This window comes from Hyaena hyaena, unplaced genomic scaffold (assembly GCF_003009895.1).
Source record: "Hyaena hyaena isolate Hyena2069 unplaced genomic scaffold, ASM300989v1 scaffold_323, whole genome shotgun sequence".
NCBI classification, from domain to species: domain Eukaryota; kingdom Metazoa; phylum Chordata; class Mammalia; order Carnivora; family Hyaenidae; genus Hyaena; species Hyaena hyaena.
The window spans coordinates 12,806-29,910 of NW_024080956.1; positions in this window are offsets into that span (position 1 = coordinate 12,806).

Here is a 17,105-nt window from a genome sequence, read left to right on the forward strand (position 1 = left end):
TGAGAAATTGATTTCATCTAGGATTAAGAGGACTATTTTATAAAACTTTTGCTTACAGTATAACTTTGTAGTATTTTTAACAATATATTTGCTACCAAATATTAGCAGGCATCCTTTGTCTTAAATATTTGAATATTAGAACATTATTTGAAAATTAGAACATTACTCTCACATAAAATATCATCTTGCTGATATTAAATTTTTCCTGAACTTCTCCAAATCATGCAAAGAAATAGTACCAATTTCAGTTCTTTAGTACAGCTGGTATTTTAAAACCCAACACTTATAAAGAAAGAGGTAGTTTCTGCAGCAGGGTCAAAATATATTTCATCTTTCAGTAACTTGTCAACAGTGTTTAACATAATAAACATTTGACTATTGCTTTTGTCATTTGAGAGAATAAGATCATATTCGATATAAAAAGTAGTCTATGTCCATTGAGGAGAATACAGAATACTAGAGTATGTTCTTTGAGAGCCAGGGAGATATGGAGAAGACTTTAGAGGGAGATTCCATTAGGAACATGAGAGATACGGAGTCTATTTCATTATATTATATTTTCTGCCTTGAAAGCAGAGATAGAGTCATGGCAGAAGTGTGAAAATTCTTGGGGCGCCTGGGTGGCTTAGTCGGTTGAGCGTCCGACTTTCGCTTAGGTCATGATCTCGCAGTTCGTGGGTTCAGGCCCCGCGTCGGGCTCTGTGCTGACTGCCAGCTCAGAGCCTGGAGCCTGTTTCAGATTCTGTGTCTCCCTCTCTCTCTGACCCTCCCCTGCTCACGCTGTCTCTCTCTCTCTCCTAGAAAGAAATAAAAATAAAAATAAAAAAGAAAATTAAAAAAAAAAAGTGTGAAAATTCTTGCGTGTCTGTTTTTCTACCATATTACGGCAAGACCTTACAGACCTACAGATTTATACTCTTTTTATTTGTAAGTCTCTTCCCTCTTATTAAGAACTCCAAAAATCTGCTGAGAACTATTGGGCATCACTGTCATGGCTAATCAATCCCAAGGGATAGACATCTATCTCTCAGGCCTTGGAATCAATTAATTTGCAATGAGAGTCACTATTTTCTTGTTTTTCCTTTTTTAAAAAAATTTTTTAATGTTTTTATTTATTTTTGAGCGAGAGAGAGAGACAGCATGAGCAGGGGAGGGTCAGAGAGAGGGAGACACAGAATCTGAAGCAGGCTCCAGGCTCTGAGCTAGCTGTCAGCACAGAGCCTGATGTGGGGCTTGAATCCACAAACCGTGAGATCATGACCTGAGCTGAAGTCGGATGCTTAACTGACTGAGCCACCTAGGGGCCCCTATTTTCTTTTTTTGAGAGAGTTGTTTTTCTTACTAGTAATAAGGGAAGACATCGAAGATTTTTGAAAGATCCTACTTAACATCTCAAGTTATTTGTCTGATTGCTGTGTAAATAAATAATTGACCATTGAGGCCAGAGATGAAGATAGTGGGGATCAATTAGGAAACTATTATAAGTACAAGATGATTGAGGCTGAACCAGTGTTAAGATAGTAGGCATGTGAAGAAGTGATTGAATTGCTGCTCTATTTTGAAAGAGCAGACAGGATTTACTGAAGGACCCAGTGTGGAGTGAGAAAGGAAAAGAATCAAGGGTGAGTCCAGTAAATCTGGCTTAAGTAGCTAACAAACATGAAATGCTAGTCATCAAAATAGGTGAGAATATGGGAGAAGGGTTTCTTGGGGGAAAAATCAGGAGTTTGGTTTGCAACGTGTTAATTTTTTGAGATCTAAGAAACACCCATGTGTCCCATAGGTTGAATAGGCAGTTGGTTAGATGGAGCATTGGTTAGAGTAGACGTCACAGATTAAATTGCAAATTTATGGGGCGCCTGGGTGGCTTAGTCGGTTAAGCGTCCGACTTTCTCTTAGGTCATGATCTCGCAGTTCGTGGGTTCGGGCCCCGCGTCGGGCTCTGTGCTGACTGCCAGCTCAGAGCCTGGAGCCTGTTTCAGTCTGTGACTCCCTCTCTCTCTGACCCTCCCCTGCTCACGCTGTCTCTCTCTCTCTCCAAGAAATAAATAAAACATTAAAAAAATAATAAATTGCAAATTTAGACATCTTTACATCAGTGATACTTAAACCTCTGAGATTGAATGAGATCACCCGGAAAGTGGGAGGTTTTGGAGGAAGAAGAGATCCAATGACTGCACCCAGAGACAATCGTTTGGATGTCTAGGAAGTGAGTAGGAATCATATAAGAAGGTAGGGGAAGGGAGAGGGACATCAAACAATCCTAAACTGAGAACCTCTCTACTAGACTTCTAATAAGGAAACCACGTGGTGGCCTAGAGGTTAAATAAAAAATTTTAAGTTCCATAGAAGAATAAGTGATCAACTATGTCATAGAGGTAAAGTAAGATAAGGACTAAAAAGCAAAGATACACCCTATCTCCCTTCCTTGACTATTGCAATAACCTCATAGCTAGCTATTCTGTCTGCTTCCATTCCTATTCCCCCATATCTATTCTCAAAACAGCAGCCAGCATGATACTGTTAATATAATAAGTCCGCCTTGTTGAAAATTCTCCATTTCTTGCTATCTTAATCGGTGTTAACATAAAGTCTTAATAAAGCTGACATTGTACTGTTTGAACTCATACTACTTGTCTGATCTTATCTGTTACCACTCTCCCCTTTGCTCATCCCTCTGAAGTTCTTCCTGCAATGCCTGGACAAGACCCCACTTCATGAACCATTTTGAATGGTTTCTCCTTGTGCCAGAGATTCTCTTTCCAGGTGATCATGCGGCTCACTCCACCATTTTCTTCTAGTCTTTGCTTACATGTCAGCTTCTCAGAAAGTTTTCACTTACAATTATTATTTAAAGTTGCAAATACTTGGGACACCTGGGTGGTTCAGTTGGTTGAACATCTATCTGACTCTTGGTTTCAGCTCAAGTTATGATCTCATGGTTTCATGGGGTCGAGCCCCACATCAGGCTCTGCACTGGTAGTGCAGAGCTTATGTGAGATTCTTTCTCTGCCTCTCCTCCACTGATGCTCTGTCTCTTTTCAAAATAAATAAATAAATAAATAAATAAATAAATAAATAATTTTTTAAAAGTTGCAGATACTCTTCCACTTTGCTACTTAGTCCATTGGCCCTGTTTTATTCATCATAATAGCACCTGGCACCTTCTGTCATATTAATTATTTTTAAAGTCTGTCTATTTCCATTAAAAGTTAGTTTCATATCAGCCATACTTTTTTCAGAAATGGAACATGCTGAGCAAATATTAGGCACCCAGTAAATATCTGTTGAATAAGTTAATAAAATAATGAGTTATTTTTTTCCTTTTCTTAATGTTTTATTTATTTCTGAGAGACAGACAGACAGACAGACAGACAGTGTGAGCAGGGGAGGGTCAGAGAAAGAGGGAGACACAGAATCTGAAGCAGGCTCCATTCTCTGAGCTGACTGTCAGCACAGAGCCCGATGCGGAGCTCAAACCCACGAACCGTGAGATCGTGACCTGAGCCGCAGTTGGATGCTTAACTGACTGAGCCACCCAGGTGCCCCGAGTTATTTTTTTTCTATTGTAAACATGCACAATCAACAAATAGAAGGTATAAATAGAAAGAGAAGAGTAGGGCAGTTGGCTTGGGAAGTAAATTATTACAGATGGTTCCATACCCATTTATTTGAATGACAAGTCATTACATCAAGATATTTGATGCTTTTCTGCAGAAAACAAAATATTTTTTTTGACATTCAAAAAAGTACTTATTTAATGTGTGCAACTTGGTTAGTTTGGAGAGAAAGATTCACCCATAAAACTCATGATAATCAATGCCATAAACATATTCATCACCTTTAAACATTTCCTTTTACTCTCTTTATTGTTTTTCTTTTAGGATAAGAACACACCATAAAATCTACCTTCTTAGCAAATTATAAGTATATAATATAATATTGTTAATTATAGGCATGGTGTCATATGGTAAATCTCTAGGACTTATTCATCTTGCGTAGCTAAAACGTTGCATCTGCTGATACATTTCCCTATTTCTGCTGGTCTCCAATCCTTAACTTTCTATCCTCTGCTTGTGTAACTTTGACTATTTCAGAGTCTTTGTGCAACTGGGATCATATAATTGTTATTCTAAGTCAATATAGCTTATTTCTTTTTGCATAACATCCCCTGGTTCATCTATGTTGTTGTAAATGACAAGATTTCTTTCTCCTTTAAGGCTGAATAGTATACCATTGTATGTAAATGCCATATTTTCTTCATTCACTGATGGATATTTAGGCTGTCTCCCTATCCAGGCCACTGTGACTGTGAATACTGCTGTAGTGAACATGATTGTCCAGATCTCTCTTTAAGATTCTGATTTCAACTTCTTTGCATATATACCAAGAAGTAGAATTGCTGGATTATATGGTAGTTTTTTTTAAAATTTTTTGAGGAACTGAGGAATTTTCATACTATTTTCCATAAGAACACGGCATTTGTATTTTAAAAAATGATTTTCTAGGTATAAGTATAGTGATACTTAGAAGAAAAAGATCTAGACAATTTTCATAAATGTGTTTCATAATATTTATTTTTCAAAATTTTATGTAAAATCTTTATTTGATTTTTTAATCACTAAAGTAACACATGCTCATGGTAGAATGTGGACATTTTTACACTTCTGTGACTTAAAATAATTTTTAAGACTTTATTTTTTTGGAACAGTTTTCAGTTTACATTCAAATTGAGAGGCAAATATAAAGATTTCCCATGTGCCCCCTGCTTCTACACATATATAGCCTTCCACATTATCAATATCACTCACCAGGCAAAATACATTTTTTACCAAGGATAAATCCTACACTGACATATCATAATCACCCAAAATCTGTAGTTTACCTTAGGTTCTGTTTTGGTGTTGTGCCAGAGGCTGGCTCCAGCAGGCCCAGGGGTCCCTGAAGGATGGATGGTGTCGGTGAGAGAGAGTGAGAGAGCCCTGAGATCCTTTCTGATCACCAGACAGGTGTCTCTGTCCTGTCGGTTTTGGTGTCTTTATTTATTCAAACGATAACATGAAATCATAAAAAGGCATTTTTACAACGGATAACTCTTTGTGATAAGATGCTTTGGAAAGTGTACAGAAGCAGGTTTCACAGAAGTATTCTTGCAGAACTACCCCAATCACAGTGAGGTTGAGTAAATCTTACAACTAAGGAAACAACAGGGTGTTCTTAGTGAAAAACAGGATAACATACATATTTGTTCTAAGTTAATAACACGAAGGTTAGGTCATAGGTTAAGTGTATAGATGAGCTAGGAGTCATTCTGTCTGGCTCTCAAGAGGACAAATATTTTTAAACTGGTTAATAAGTTGTTTGTGGAAACCTTTTTGACCTGATGCTGAATGTGTAAACACCATGAAGGCCCTAAATGTGTCCGCCTTTGTTTTTCGGTTATGTTTTAGCTACTCTTACCCATCCTCATCTCAGCTGCCAGTGTAAGGAAGGGTGTTTGCAGAAAGTAGGGAACGGATGGCCATACATCACCAGTTAGAAAAGGTGTAAGTATTAACTTAAGTTCTGCCCTTATCTGTACCTTAACTCTAAATTAGGCTCTTTGTCTCAGGGCCTGGCTCAATTGTAACTGCTGTGTTCTTAACCCCCTTTGTTATCTAAGTCTTGGATCTGCAAGGCCCATAGGAAGAGCCTTTTGACAATCATCCACAGGGCTTTCATCTAAAATCTCTTTTGGAAAGGCAGGAACATGCCTCTGTGTGGGGAATATCGGTCTGATCTGGAATATTGTGAGGCCTGGTCAATACCAGCAGCCTCATTTCCAACATGAGCCAGTAGCAGAAGGAGATACCAGTTTTGGTTTCTCATGACAGGAGCTGTGCAAACACTGCCATTTCCTCGCTGTGACTGTCATCCAGCGAGGCCGGTGCGGCTCCCAGCAGTGTTGTACATTCTCTGGGTTTGGACAAATGTATAATGACATATATCCATCATTATAATACTGTATAGAGCATTTTCACTTAAAAGTCTGTGCTCTGCCTTTTCCTCTCTCCTCTCTTCCACCTCTAGCAACCACCAATATTTTTATTGTCTTCACAGCTCTGCCTCTATCTGGATGTCAAATAGTTGAAATCGTATAATATTTAGTCTTTTTTCACTTATTATTATGCATTTAAGATTTCCCCATGTCTCTTCATGGCTTCATAGCTCATTTCTTTTTCCCACTGATATTGCATTGTTTGGAATTTATTAGTTATCCATTTACCTGCTAGAGGCCATCTTGGTTGCTTCTAAGTTTTAGCAATCATGAATAAAGCTGCTATAAACATCCATGTGCAGGTTTCTGTGTGTACATAAATTCCCAACTTTTTTGGTAAATCCCAAGAAGTGCATTTGCTGGATTATAGGGTAAAAGTAAGTTTAGTTTTGCAAGAAACTACCAACTATCTTCCAAAGTGGTTGTACCATTTTACATTCCCAACAGCAATATATTGGAGTTTCTACTGCTTCATATCCTCACAAGTACATGGTGTTGTCAGTATTCTGGATCTGGGCCACTCTAATAGTTGTGTAGTGGTATCTTATTTTGTTTTAATTTGCATTTGCCTGTGACATATGAATAAGAGCATCTTTTCATATATTTATTTGCCTTCTATAACTTTTATTTAATCTATTTGTTTTCTTAATTCTAGTATAATTAATATACAGTATAATATTAGTTTCAGTGTATAATATAGTGATTCAACAATATACATTACTCAGTGCTCATCATGAAGAGTGAACTTGTAATCTCCTTTACCTACTTCACTCATTCCCCCACTCATCTCCCCTCTGATAACCAGCAATTTGTTCTCTATAGTTAAGGGTCTTTTGTTTCTTTTTAATTTGTTTGCTTTCATTCTTAACTTCCACATATGAGTGAAATCATATGGTATTTGTCTTTCTCTAACTGAAATATTCATTCAACATTTTACCTTCTGGATGCATCCATGTTGTGTCAAATGGCAAGGTTTCATTATTTTTTATGATTGAGTAATATTCCATTGTATATATGTACCATTCTTCTTTATCCATTCATCTATTGATGAACCCATGGTTTGCTTCCATAATTTATCTATTGTGAATAATGGTGTTATAAACATAGGGGTGTATATATCTTTTTTATTTAATATTTTCATATTATTTGGGCAAATACCCAGTATGGCAACACTAGGTCACATGATAATTCTATTTTTAACTTTTTGAGAAGCCTCCATACTGTTTTCCACAATGGCTGTACCAGTGTGCATTTCCACCAATATTGCACCATGGTTCCTTTATCTCAACATCCTCATAATACATGTTTCCTCTACTTTTTATTTCAGCTATTCTGACATGTGACAGATGATGTCTCATTGTGGTTTTGACTTAAATTTCCCTGATGATGAGTGATAGTGAGCATCTTTCAATGAGTCCATTGCCTATCTGTATGTCTCCTTTGAAGAATATCTCTTCATGTCTTCTACTTATTTTTAAATTAGATTGTTTTGCTTTTTAATTTAAAGTTTATTTATTTTGAGACAAAGGGAGAGTGTGTGTGCATGGGTAGTGGAGGGGCAGAGTGAAAGGGAGAAGGAGAATCTCAGGCAGGCTCCACTGTCAGCATAGACCCCAGTGGAGGGCTCCATCTCATAAATCATGAGATCATGACCTAAGCTGAAAACCAAGAATCAGATGCTTAACCAACTGGGCCACCCAACCACCCCTGGATTATTTGATTTTTTGGTGTTGAGTTATTTAAGTTCCTTATATATTTTGGATACCTTTATGAGATATGTCATCTGCAAATATATTTTCCCATTCAGTAGGTTGTCTTTTAGTTTTGTTGATTGTTTCCTTTGTTGTGCAGGAGATTTTTATTTTTACATAGTCCCAATAGTTTATTTTTGTTTGTTTGCCTTGCCTCAGGAGACATATCTAGAAAATACTGCTATGGTTGAAGTCAGAGAAATTGTTGCCAATTCTCTCTTCTAGGATTTTTATGGTTTCTGGACTCAAATTAAGTCCTTAATCCATTTTGAGTTTATTTTTGTGTATATGTAAGAAAGTGGTCCACTTTCATTCTTTTGCATGTACCTGTCCAGTTTTCCCAACACCATTTAATGAAGAGACTATCTTTTTTCCCACTGCATATTCTTTCTTGCTTTGTCAAAGATTAATTGACCATATAGTCATGGGTTTATTTCTGGGCTTTCTATTCTGGGCTTTCTATTCTGTTCTGTGTCTGTGTTTGTGACAGTGCCACACTGTTTTGATTATTACAGCTTTGTAGAGTATCTTGAAATCTGGAATTGTGATACCTCCAGTTTTATTCTTTTTCAAGATTGCTTTGGCTATTCAGGGTCTTTTGTAGTTTCATACAAAGTTTAGGATTCTTTTCTCTAGTTCTGTGAAAAATACTTTTGGTATTTTTTAGAGACTGCATTAAATGTGTAGATTGCTTTGAGCAGTATTGACATTTTAACAAAATTTGTTCTTCCAATATATGAACATGTCCATTTTTTTGTGTCATCTTAATTTTTTCCTCAGTGTTTCATAATTTTCAGGGTACAAGTCTTTCACTATGTTTTTTACATTTATTCCCAGGTATCTTATTGTTTTTGCTGCAATTATAAATGGGATTGATTTTTAATTTCTCTTTCTGCTGTTTTATTATTGGTGTATAGGAATGCAATATATTTTTGTATGTTGATTTTGTACTGAGACTTTACTGAATTTACGTATCAGTTCTAGCATTTTTTTTTTTTTTTTGGTGGAGTCTTTCAGCTTGTCTATATAGAGTATCATGTCATCTGCAAATAGTGAAAGTTTCATTTCTTTCTTACTGATTTGGATACCTTTTATTTCTTTTTATTGTCTGCTGTGGCTAGGACTTTCAGTACTATGTTCAAGAAAAAAGTGAGAAGGGATGTTTTTGTCTTGTTGCTGATCTTTGGGGGAAAGCTTTCAGTTTACCACCATCGAGTATGATGTTAGCTGTGGAATTTTCATACTTGGCCTATATTATGTGGAGGCATGGTCCCTCTAAATCTACTTTCTTGACATAGAGTATCATATGATATTAGATCATATCATGAATGAATGCTGTACCTCGTCATATGCATTTTCTGCATCTATTGAAATGATCAATTTTTTTAATCACTTTTTCTTGTTGATGTGTTGTATCACTCTGATTGATTTGCAAATATTAAATCACACTTGTATCCCAGGAATAAATCCTACTTGATTGTGGTGAATGCATTTTTTTAGCGTATGTTGGATTCTGTTTGCTAATACTATGTTGAGGATTTTTGCGTCTATGTTCACCAGAGATATTGGCCTATAGTTCTCCTTTATTGTGGTGTCTTTATGTGGTTTTGGTATCAGGGTAACACTGGCCTTAGAATGTATATGGAAATATTTCTTTCTCTGTCTTTAAAATAGTTTGAGAAAAAATAGGTATTAACTCTTTAACTGTTTGGTTGTAGTCACCAAATACAGATGGCTCTGAAGCCATCAGGTCCTAGATTTTAGTTTTCTGGGAGTTTTTTTTTTTTTTTTAATTTTTAATTCAATTCCATTGCTGATAATCAGTCTGTTAAATTTTTTTTCCTGATTCAATTTTGGGAGTTTGTATGTTCCTAGGAATTTATCCATTTCTTCTAGGTTGTTCAATTTGTTGGCATACTCTTTTTAATAATATTCTTTTATAATCCTATGATTTCTAAGGTGTCCATTTTATTTCTTCTCTTCCATTTCTGATTCTGTTTATTTGAGTTCTCTCTGACTCTGTCTCTCTCTTTCTCTCTCTCTCTCTCAATAACTCTGGCAATAGGCTTATCAATTTTGTTGATCTTTTCAAAGAACTAGCTCCTGGTTTCATCGATCTGTTCTATTGGTTTTCTTAGTTTCTATTTCATTTATTTGTGCTCTGATCTTTATTATTTCATTTCTTTCATTGGTTTGTGTTTTGTTAATTGTTGTTTTTATAGCTCCTTTATGTATAAGGTTAGTTATTTATTTGAGATTTTTCTTGCTTCTTGAGGTAGACCTGTATTGCTATAAACTGTCCACTTAGAAAAGCTTTTGCTGCATCTCAAAGAGTTTGAACTATTGTGTTTTCATTTTCTTTTGTAGTCTTGTTTTTTTTTTTATTTCCTCTTTGATTTCTTGGCTGACCTTTTCATTGTTTAGCACCATGATATTTATGTATTCGTGTTCTTTCCAAATTTCCTTTTTGTGGTTGATTTCTAGCTTCATGGCATTGTGTTTGGAAAAGATGCATAGAATGACTTCAATGTTTTTGAATTGGTTGAGATTTGTTTTGTAGACTAACGTGATCTATTTTGGGGAATGTCCACATACTCTTGAAAAGAATATATATTCTGTTGTTTTAGGATGGAATATTCTGAATAAATCCGTTAGATCCATCTGCTCCAAGGAGTCATTCAAAGCCACAGTTTACTTGTTAATTTTCTATTTGATTGATCTATCCATTAATATAAGTGGGTGTTAACGTCCCTACCATTACTTATTAATTAATTAATTAATTAATTATTAATTGATAGTAGTACCATCAATTCCTTCCTTTATGGTTATTAATAGGTACTTTATGTATTTGGATTCTCCCATTTTAGGTGCAAAAGTATCTATAATTGTTATAGATTCATGTTGGATTGTTTCCTTTAGGATTAGAGAGCATCTTTGTCTCTTGTTATACTCTTCGTTTTTAAAGTCTAGTTTGTTCTATGTAAGTATTGCTACTCTAGCTTTCTTTTCACTCCCATTTGCATGATTAGTATTTTTACATCTCTTCACTTTCAATCCTGATGTATCATTAGGTCTGAAATGAATGTCATGTAGTCAGTTTATAGGAAGATCTTATTTTTTACCCATTCCATCACCCTATGTCTTTTAATAGGAGCGTTGAATCCATTTACATTCAAACTAATTATTTATAAACAGGGACTTGTCATTTTGTTACTTGTTTCACAATTGTTTTTGTAGTTTTCTCTGTTGTTTTCTTCCCTTGCTCTCTTCTCTCATAGTTTGCTGGCTTCCTTTAGTGTTATAATTCAGTTCCTTTCTCCCTCCTTTTTGAATACCTATTATTGGATTCTTGATTTGTACCATTGGGTTTATGTATAACTTCTTGTGCATGTAACAGCCTATATTAAGTTTGTGGTTGCTTAAGTTTGAACCCATTCTAAAAGAGCTAAATGTTTACTCTGCTCTTTTCACATCCAGGCATTAGGTATACAGTGTCATACTGTTTATCCTTTTATCTTGTGAATCTTTTGACTGATTTTTATAGATATGTTTAATTTTACTGCTTTTGTGCTTCCCACCTTACTTACATCCGTTTATGATCTTTCCTTTCCACATAAAAAAATCACATTTAACATTTCTTATAAGGCTGGATGAGTGGGTTGAGTGTGCCTTTAGCTTTTGTTTGTCTATAAAACTTTATTTCTCCTTTTATTCCGAATGATAGCTTTGCTGGATAGAGTATTATTGGTTGCTGATATTTTTTTCTCTCAGCACTTTGACTATATCTTATCATTCCCTTTGGGCCTACAAAGTGTCTGCTAAAAATCATCTCATAGCTTTATGGGGGTTCCTTTGTAAGTAACTGTTTTCTTTTTTCTTGCTGCTTTTAAAATTCTCTATCACTATTTTTTGCTATTTTAGTAACTATGTTTCTTGGTATGAACATCCTTGGGTTGATTTTGTCGGCAGCTTTCCTTGCCTTGTGGATCTGGATCTCTGTTTCCTTCCCCAGATTAGGAAAGTTGTCAGCTATTATTTCTTCAAATATGTTTTCTTCACCTTTTTCTCTCTCTTCTCCTGGGATCCTTATAATGTGAATATCGCTACACTTGATGGTGTCACTGGGTTCCCTTAATCTATTTTCATTTTTTATTAATCTTTTTACTTTCTCTTGTTCCACTTGATTGCTTCCCATTACTCTATCCTCCAGATCACTGATCCATTCTTCTACTTCATCTAGTCTACTCTTACTCTCTCTAGTATATTTTTAATTTTAGTTATTGAGTTCTTCATCTCTGATTGGCTCTTTTTTATGTTTTCTATCACTTTTGAGGGTCTCACTGAGGTCCTCCACTTTTTTCTTAATTCCTGTGAGTATCTTTATGAACATTACTCTAAATTCTTTATCAGGCATATGACTTATCCTTGCTTCATTTAGCTCTTTTACTGTGATTTTGTCATGTTATTTCATTTGTGACATATTCCTCTGTCTCTTCATTTTGTCTAACTCTGTGTCTGTTTTTATGTTTTAGGAAAGTCAGCTATGTCTCCTGATCTTGCAGGGAGTGGACTTATGAAGAAGAGGTGCTTTGGTGTCCTATAGTGCAATATCCCCTGTTCACCAGAACCTGGTCCTTCAGAGGTGTCTCCTATGTGTGTTGCATGCACCCTACAGTCATGCCTACTTTTGCTACTTTTGCTTTCATTTCAGTTATTTGCAGTGGCTCTCTTTGTCTGCTGTGGGTACGGTTTGGTCTCTGCTTTGTTAATGAGCTATCTGGGCTTGAGTAGAGTCAGAATATTCATTTGCCAGGGCTGTGGGAGTACTGAACTACAAGGCACTCTCCCTGTATTGTCTCCTGGAAGGATTTCATTGGAATAGAAGGTCTGTGGTCAGACCAGATGTCTGTCCCATGCCCACTGTTGAGGTCTCAGTTGAACTGGTGTGTGTTGTTATCTTCCCCTCTGCCTGGGATGGGAGTCACTTTATAACAGTGCCGACCCCTGTTGGGGCTGGTTGCTCAATGCCATGTTTGTGGCACTGATGTGGATGGACTCCTACCAAAGGCAGGTGGAAGAGGAGGAGTCCAAGAAAAGCCTGAGTACAGAGCATGTGGTGTTAGCAAAGATTGCCCAGGTCTGCTGTTGGAGGGGACCTGGAGCCAATTTGGTTGGCTGACACGGGTTAGTTGGATGGGGTAAGCCTGTAGAAGAGCCCAGGTACAGGGAGCACTGTTAGCAAGGTAGAGAATTTTCATGCTACACTGGTTACTGCAGGTGACTCTCTATTTAGGCTGGGAGGTGGGGGAAAGAAATGGTGACTGCCAACTCTTTTGTTCTTGGAGAAGTGTCCCAAAGACCCCTATGCCTCCAGCACACATTCTGATATTATTAAGCAAATCTCCCTCCAGTATATCCGAGGCATTTTTCAAAAACTGCTTCTATAGTGTATCTCTGTGGGCTGTGTTGTACTGTCCCTTTATGGATGGGAACTCAGTTTTCTCTAGTGCTCTAGAGCCAAGCCCATTGATTTTTAAAGTTCCAGGTATTAAGTCATACTGAAAGTAAGAACTCTAGAAGTTATGCCCCTCTGGTCTTCAAAGCCAAATGTTATGGGAATTTGTCTTCCCAGTGCAAGTCCCCCATACCTGGGGTGCCTGGGGTGAGTTTGTTCCTCTCTGTGTTTATGGTGACTCTCCCTTGAGTGGACAATTTTGCAGGTCACCTTGGTTCCTGACCATATCTCTGCCCTTCCTACTATTTTTGGTGTATCCTTTTTTCTATATTTATCCGTGGAGAGTCTATTCTGCCAATTATTGAGTCATTTTCTGTATTATTTCCATTGATGTAGGTGTTATCTAGGTGTATCATGGGACCAGGGGAGTTTAGGATTCTCCTGTTCTACTATCTTCCCCAGAAATTCCTTTTATAATTTTTTAGGGTAGCATTTAAACCCTTAACTATGTATTAGATAGTGTGCTGAGTCCTTCTACATATGGTCTTATTTAATTCTACTGACAACCTTATAAAATAAGTGATTTTCTGGAGTTCACATAGCTACTGAATAGCCTGGACAGATTTAAATATATGGCTATTCCAAGCCTATCTTAACTTATACTTTAGGTTGCATCATTCCCTTTAAAATTTCTTGAAGAAACATAGAATCATTATTAATATTACTATGAAAATTGCCCAATTTAATTCATTCTGGTAGTTTTGTCATTTTAACTATGCTGAAATAGGAAAGAATATTAGTCTTACAATAGATGGTACTTAGAACTGCTATCAGCCAGGTGACAATCACTACTCAATAACATCTGACACTTCTCTTGACATTTGCAGGTAAGGAAAAAGAATCATTAGCACTGGAGCCATAGCATAGATGAAATAGATGGAAATAATTTTTAGTATTATAACAATATTATTAGCACTCATTTATTATCAAGTGCTAATTCTGCCAAGCCTTTTTCTAGTTTATATATATGCTTTGATACTCATAACATTTCCCAAGGCAAGACTTTTCCATCCATGTTTCACAGATGTGTATTACTTTCATACAAGTTCTCACTTCTTAGTGATGGAATCAGGATTTGAACTCAGATATCTGAGATTTCACAGGAGTAAGATCTGGAATTTTAATAAGTATGTGTTTGATATTTCACTCTTATGGATTAAATATTTGTGTCATCCCAAAATTCACATATTAAATTCTTCTGACATTCAGTGTGATAACATTTGGAGGTAAATGTTTTTTAGTTTTTTTTTTTTTTTAACTTTTTAACATTTATTCATTTTTGAGAGACAGAGAAAGAGTGTGAATTGGAGAGGATCAGAGAGAGAGAGGGAGACATAGAATCAGAAGCAGGCTTCAGGCTCTGAGCTGTCAGCACAGAGCCTGATGGTAGGGCCCGAACCCATGGACTGTGAGATCATGACCTGAGCTGAAGTCGGAAGCCTAAACGGCTGAGCCACCCAGGTGCTCCTGCACGTAATGTTTTTGAGAGGTAATTAGGTTATGAGGGTGAAACCCTTAACTATTGACCTTGTAAAGGGATGCAAAGACCCAACTTTTCTTTCTCTGCTACATGCGAATGCAATGAGAAGACTATAATGTAGGAACCAGGACAAAGGCTTTAATCAGACACTAGATCTGATGACACCTTGACCTGGGACTTCCAAGCTTTGAGAAATAAAATAATGTGTTGTTTAAGTCACGCAGTTGGTGGTATTTTGTTGCAACATCCTGAGCTGACTAAGATAGTCATGAGCTGACTAAGGCAGTTTGGTCTTCAGTCTGTGTTTATTGTTGCATTTGTTTGTCAAGCAAAGCACTTGCACACAGTTGGTGTTGAACATAAGTTTAATTATTTTAATGGTCATTTATTAATACACATCACCAAAGGTTGGTCAAATGCCAGACTCTCCCCCAAATTTAGTCTATATCTCTTCCATCTTTGGCCCCAGAAACTTTGCATATAATTTTAGAATTGTACTTATTATAATCTGTCTCTTTGGGTATAAGAGACAAATTTTCCCCCAAGTAAGGAACATTTCTAGTTCATCTTTGTGTTCCCAAACAACTGGTATAACACTGTGAGTATCTGAAATTGCACTGAACTTGGTTTTTAAATCTTAAAATTTATAGACGCTCAATGCATAAAACAGATGCTCTGGTTAACATTAGGCAGATAATTATGAATCCTTACCTCTTTTGCTGATCCCACTTCACTATGACCCAGTTGTATTACTTTCATCTTAAGACAGAAGCTAGCATGAGAAATTCTGATTCAGATAACTCATATTTATCTTGCAGTAAGAGTATCAAATGATTTTGATGCTACTTCAATATTAGGCTATTAAATTCAGAATTCGGGGGTGGGTGGGTGGCTCAGTCGATTAAGCATCCAACTTAGGCCCAGGTCTTGATCTCATGGTTCGTGGGTTTGAGCCCCGCTTCAGGCTCTGTGCTGACAGCTAGCTCAGAGCCTGGAGCCTGTTTCAGATTCTGTGTCTTCCTCTCTCTCTGACCCTCCCCTGCTCACGCTGTCTCTCTCTCTCTCAGAAATAAATAAAACGTTAAATATTTCTTTTAAAAATTCAGAATTCAATTCTAGAGGTTTTTTTCATTCTAAATTTTATAATTCCATAGAATTTTCTGTTTTTCTATATATCTTAGCATCTATGCTTCCATGCATTCCCTCTTCTTTTACTGAATGTGTTTTTATGTTAAAATTTCTGACATATGTACATATATTAATGTATATACATATATTTCATATTACAATAAATGGAATCTATCCAAAATTTTTAATATTAAATTAGGAGAATAAAAAAATTATAAATTCAGATTATTTGAAAATTGTCATACCCTAAGATATTTAGTATGAATAGTGTTACAAATTTATTAATAAGAAAGTATACAAGAATGGAAAAAATTCAATAGAATTAAAACATAATTTTTGTTAACTCTTATTTAATGATTTAGATACAAGTATTTTAGTTTGAATTATCTAGATTTTCACCAATCCACTTTGCATGGTCATGGATTAGGAAAAGCAAACTAGGTACTTAGGAAGAAAATCATTTATTATTAATGTGAGGTTGCTTAGAATCTGATTTAATTTGACTGTCTTATGATCTGAAATGTAACAGTTTTGGTTAAATGTATGTGAAAAGCAAATTTAAGCATGTCTATATTCATAAGCATGATGAATTAACAAGGTACAAAATATCTCACTCATCACTCTCTTTTGAACATGTCTCCCACATAGCATCATCGCTGTTTCCTATTGAACTATTTTTGTTTCAGCTAACAGTATATCCTATAAGACTAAATTATATATTTGCATAAAATTGTATGCATTACACATCAGAGTAATCTTTCAAATTTGTCACTTTCCAAAAGAGTAATGAATCAGGGGATATATGTAATTTTGCTCCATTATTCAAACATAATATGAGCACTGGAATATGTTAAGTACATTTAGGTGAAACATGATTTATAGCCTTTGTGTAAAAACCTACTGATAATGCTATCTCAATATTATACTTCTTCATCTGTGTTATTTATTTTAAAATGTATTTCATATTTCAGAGAGAAGTAACATATTCTAACTTCAGTGATGGAACATTCATTGTACATTCATGCATGAAATATGGTCCCACCAAATATCACCTGCAGAATTTCATGTTTAAATTTGTTTTCTCTATATGAATTGTGATCCGTAATTAGATAGTATGCAATCTTATCTCTAGCAGAATTAAAGAGTTTGAATATGTATCACAGAAAACTTCTTTTTATACTTTATAGACAGAAA